Here is a 6000-nt window from a genome sequence, read left to right as displayed (position 1 = left end):
CTCATTTATATTCTATGCCTTTTGTATTTGTAGTATTTGGATATTGTTTTTTGTAAAAATAAAGTTGATTTATCGTTTTTTTATTTTGAGCTCAATTTTGTGTAATATTTATATTGCATTTGCATTGTTCTATCTAAAATAAAATTTGGACTAATTGAAAATATACATGATTTAATATTGCTTGCATTTCATTATATATGGATTTGATTTATATATGAGTGATAATAATGATATTATCGAGACTTAATTACACTTAATAACACTTAAGTAATTTGAGAAAAATGTAACAATATCAAGGAATAAAAGAAAGATAGTTAAATGAAAAGAAAACCTTATGAAACAATCATGTTTAATAGATACTAAAATGAAGGTAGTTAAGCCATTATTTTTTTAAACCTATTTGGTTTGTTCCTTTGGGTTGGTATATGTATGCATGGTGGGAGAAACAAATAAAAAATATTTAGGGTGAGGAAACCCATTCCCTAATATTATTATGGTTCTGCATTCTATTTCTATTTCCTACACGTTTCTTTGATTATAACAAACAAGTATTGTACTTAATAAGTCAAAAACAAAGGAAAACCATGCATACAACGTCAGAGAATTTAAATTAGCTAGGTTAGTTGAATGTTCAAACAAATTCTGTCTTTGGTTGACCCAACACTTACCTAGCACTTTGATTTAAAATTCACTTTTCAATAAGCAGATAACTGGAGCAAAATAAATAATATTTAAAAGTTCATCAAAATTAAATCATTTTCAATAAATAGAAATTTAAAAATAAAATTTCCTTAATAGTTAAAGAATCTTTTGATTTATAAATATCATTAGATTTTTTCAACTGCTTGAAATGAATACACGGTAAGCGACATGTTTCTCTCACTCTTTTTATATATATAATAATTTTGGAATCGAATCTAAAGCATATATAAGGAATCCAATTTCTTTTCAATCTTATCAACATTTAATAGTGGCGTTGTTTTATATGTACATCTTTCTTTTTTTCGCCAAAACAAACCACACTTTCATCCCTTTCATTGAATATAAAAATCGTTTTTTTTCTTCTTTATAAGTACAACTTAAATGATACTATGCAGGGTACCTTTATCACTTTAGAGATGACTATGATTTTATTTTATTTTTTTAATAAATCATATAAATATATATATATATATATATTTATTTATTTATTGGGAGGCAAATAATATTGGTATTTTGGTCATGAAATAACTCTAGAAAACTATTTAAAAATCGGGCTTTTGCAAGGTTAAAATAAATAAACTAGGAAACTGGAACTAGAGATTGGTTTAGTGAAAGGATCGACCACTTGATAGCGAGCAGGTATATGTAGAAGAGTGATATGTTGTTGTTGAATGTGATCTCTAACAAAGTGTAAGTCAAGCTCAAAATGTTTTGATTTGGAGTGCATAATAGGATTGACACTACGTAGAACAACACCAAGATTTTCAGAGAAAATCTTTGGAGTAGGGTGGGAATGCATAACTCATGGAGAAGGGACTTAAGCCATAAGATTTCAGTCATAACAACAACTATGACACGATATTCAGCTCTGGTACTGCTACGTGAAACAGTTTTCTGTCTGTGAGAGGACCAAGAGAAGAGATTGACACAATAACCGGTTGTGGATTTTTTGTCATCAACATCCGCACCCCAATCGGCATCGGAGAAAGCAATAATGAAGGAGGAGGAATTTTGATGAAACATGAGACCATGATCGACAGTTCTCGCAAAATAGTGAAGTAAACGTTTGACAACTTGCCAATGATGAAAATGAGGATCATGCATGAATTGCGCAACTTTGTTGACAAAGTATGATAGCTCGGGACGAGTGACAAAGAGGCACTACAAAACACCTAGAACAGATATGTACAACATAGGATCAAAGAAAATTGTTGAAGATGAAGAGAGGAAATCACAGGAGTTGGCTGTGGATTGGAATCTAGCATGTTGGTCTTGCGATGAAGCTCACGAATATATTGAGTCTGAGAGAGGTGCATGTTCCTAGTTGTAGTGCGAGAAACTTGAATACCTAGAAAATGATAAAGAGGACCCAGATCTTCTAGTGTAAAGAAGGATTTGAGACTAGCAATGAGACCATTTACTGCAGTCTCAGAAGAAGCCGTAATAAGAATATCGTCTACATAGACTAGAACATAAAGAGTGTCAGTAGAGGAAAACTTAACAACGAGAGAACTATAACTTATAGTTGAACGAAATCCAAGATGTTTTAAGGTACTACTTAACTTAAGAAACCACGAACGAGGAGCTTGCTTCAAGCCATAAATTGCTTTGTGAAGGTGACAAACAAGATGCAGATCAGTGGACGTAAAGCCAGGAGGTTGTTGCATGTAAACACGTTTAGTGAGATCACCATTCAGAAACACATTAATTTGACAAATGAACCAACGAGAGGCAACAACATGAGCAAGAACTAGACGAGTGGTAGTGTGACGAACGACAGGGATGAAAGTCTCTGCATAGTCAATTCCTTCCGTTTGGTTGAATCCTTTGGCCACAAGTCTTGCTTTGCATCTTTGTAGAGAACCATCTGCATTAAGCTTAGTTTTATAGATCCACTTGCAACCAACTAGTGGTGCTTGTGAAGGAAGAGAGGTTAAAGTCCAAGTTTTATTTGAGAGTAAAGCATTATATTCTTCGGTCATGGCAGTAAACCAAATGGGAGAAGCAACAACATCTTTGACCGAGATAGGAAGGGAAGGAATAACGTCTAGAGATGTATGATAAGCTTTTGGTTTAAAATCACCAACTTTGGCACGGGTAATCATTGGATGAGTGTTAGCAAGAGGAATAGGAGTGGGAGAGGGATGAATGAGAGTATCAGAGTGAGTATGAGGGGATGAAAGATAGAAGGGAGAGGCAGTATCTAAAATAGAGGTGGAAAAGGGCTAATTGCATTGTTGCATAACAATGATAGAAGGAAGAATATCAGTATGTACCTAGGAAGTGCAGGAGTCAAATTATATTGGTTGGCATGAGCAGTGCAAGGAAATGTTGTTTCATTGAAAACCACATGACGCGAAATAATGGTTTTACCTTCAGGAGTAAGACAAATATAACTTGCATGTTGAATACTATATCCAAGAAACAAACAACATGTAAAATGAAATGCAAATTTATGTTGATTGTAAGGTCTTAAACTAGGATAACAAGCACAACCAAAAGTCTTGAATTTAGTATAATCTGGTTGACGTTGAAATAATTGATGATATGGATTATTACCTTTTAAAACATTTGTGAGAAGAACGTTAATAATATGAATTGAGGCTATGAACGCTTCATCCCATAAACGAATAGGGAGAGAGGCAGCCGTAACAACTTCAATCCCATATCAACAATGTGACGGTGTTTGCGCTCTATAGAGCCGTTTTGCTCATGAGTGTAGGGACAAGTAAGACGATGCTATATCCCATGGTGATGCAAAAAAGGAGTGGGAGAAAGATACTCTTCGGCATTATCAGTTTGAAGAGCACAAATGGTGTGCCCTGTTTGATTTTCAACAAGACCTTTAAAGGTTTTTAAAATATTTATGACTTGAGAAAGATGTAGAGCAAAATTGAATATTATCATAAACATGTATATTACATTGTGAAGGAATTTGTTTGAGAACATTAAAACTACAGTGGCCAAAGTATTCATGCCATGTGTTTACATTGATTTTATCAGCAATGAAAGATAGAGAATTTACAGAATACTGAGAAACAGATTGTGAGGTAGGAAAGATATACAAGCCATTTTTAAGAATGTTGTGATGTAGAACTCTTTTCGTAACCTGATGAACAACATAACATGTGTTAGAATGAAATTCAAAGAAAATGTTATTATCACGACAAAATTTTGAAATGCTGATAAGATTCTTAGTAATTTCAGGAACATGAAGAAGATCTTTTAAAACAAGAGTGTTAATGGAAATAGAGGAACGAAGATGAGCATAACCAATAACAGAGATTTTCAAACCTGATCCATTACCCATCTTTACTGTGTCAATGTCGTCATAAGAATTCTTGTTAGTGAAAGTAGAGGAGTTGTTCGTGATATGGTGTGTGGCACCACTGTGTGGGTACCATAGAGGGTCGTCAAGGTCGGGATGGACCTTGGACTCAGTGTCTTGCAGTTGAGTGAAATTTGCGTGAGCCTTAGTGGAAGAGTGTTGATCATACTATTGCCAGCAGAACTTAGCAATATGCCTGGGTTTCTTGCAGATTTGACAAGTGGGTCGTGATGAGGTTGAAGAATAATTCCATGAGTCATGTTGGTGAGGTCTGTAGTTGGAAGAATGAGACCCATGAAAAAACCTAAACGAGAGGAGCCACGGTTTCCACAAAAATTATTGAACATGTTCTTGGACTTATGAGTTCTTGAATGCACTGGGTTCCATGAGGCAACAACAGTAGCTACAGGAGAGGCAAGAGGATTAAGAAGACTGTGTTTGTCAAGATGTTCTTCTTGTGCCAACAAAAGAGCTTTTGTTTCATTGACAGTGTATGGTTCAGACCGAGGCATGATGGAAGCCACAAAAGGATCATAGTCTTCAAAAAGACCATCAAGAATGGCCTCTACCTGATCTTCAACTGTGATAGGAGGACCTATGCCCGCTAGGGAATCAACAGTTTTTTGATGTCTAAAACGTAGGCACCAATAGTTTGATCATTCTTGGGAGTCTTGAGGCGCAATTTGAATTTCTTGATCTGGGCACGTGTGTTGGAAGCAAAATATGTAGGTAAAGTAGACTAGATTTGAGATGGAGATTGAAGACCTACCATTTTTGTCAGGAAAGGAATGATCATAGAGGCTAACATCCAAGCAATGAGGAGGTTGTTTTGTTGCTTGTAGAAGGAGTAAGCAGGATTGGAGGAAGAAGAAGAGTCATCCTTATCAGAAAGAAAATGTGAGGGTATAGCATAATCATCAAGATATTTTGTCAATAGATAGCAAGAACCTGTTGTTTCCACAATAGGAAATTATCATTTGAAAGCTTGAGAGAAATAGGGGTTGTGAAGTGATGGAGGGTTGGAACAGAAGACCCCATGATGGAGGGGACGTTCCCTCAATGTAGGTGGAAGAAGATATGAGAGAAGAAGGCAACAAAAGTATTGTTTTTGCTCTTGATACCATGTTAGGAGTAACAGAGAGCCATGCAGAGAGGAAATGAAAAATACTTCTTTATTATGTATTCAGGAAAGTGTGCGTTACACTAGTGAGATAGGTAAATATATAGATAAGAACACACCCAATAAAGTGGTTACATAATGGTAACCTTGCATAACGGAAATCTAACAACACTCTAACAAGTGTTATTTAAAAACTATATAAAGAGTGATTATCTAAATTATTGTTATATCATAGTCAACTTATATATTAGTTTTTCTTATATTGAAGATATAATGTTTTGTTTGGATTAGAAGACAACATATAAGAGAGTAGGAAAAAAAATATATAAAGTAAATTTATCTGAATTAAAGAAAAAATATAAATAAATGAAAAGAAAATATATTTAGTTTTCATTAATACTTTTACTTTCATTTATTTATTACTTTAATTGTTTATTTTATTATAATAATGTAATAATTTTACAAATGTGACTAGCCTAAATAGATATAAATATTAGTAAAGTATTTATAATATAGTTCATTATATAAAATATTTTATTAATATTTATTATACAATGGATTATATGTTCAATTATATTTTTAAACATATTTATGAAATTTTTTCATATCTCTTTAACTTTGTATGAAAAATTTAATATAGTTATTACTTTTTATATTTTTTTTCCATTTAAGTAAATTTTTGCATAGCATTTTTAGGATATATTTAAGGTATTGTACACTTTCAAGTTTGAAATTCTATCATAATCTTGTTTTAAAAAGACGTTTTGAATAAAATATTGACATTATTTCTTGAAAAAAGCCTCATCATTAGAAATCAAGATTAAAATACAATTTTTTATCCTTAACCATT

Source organism: Phaseolus vulgaris, chromosome 10 (genome assembly GCF_000499845.2).
Source record: "Phaseolus vulgaris cultivar G19833 chromosome 10, P. vulgaris v2.0, whole genome shotgun sequence".
In the NCBI taxonomy this organism is placed as follows: domain Eukaryota; kingdom Viridiplantae; phylum Streptophyta; class Magnoliopsida; order Fabales; family Fabaceae; genus Phaseolus; species Phaseolus vulgaris.
Note: the sequence above shows the minus strand (reverse complement) of the source record.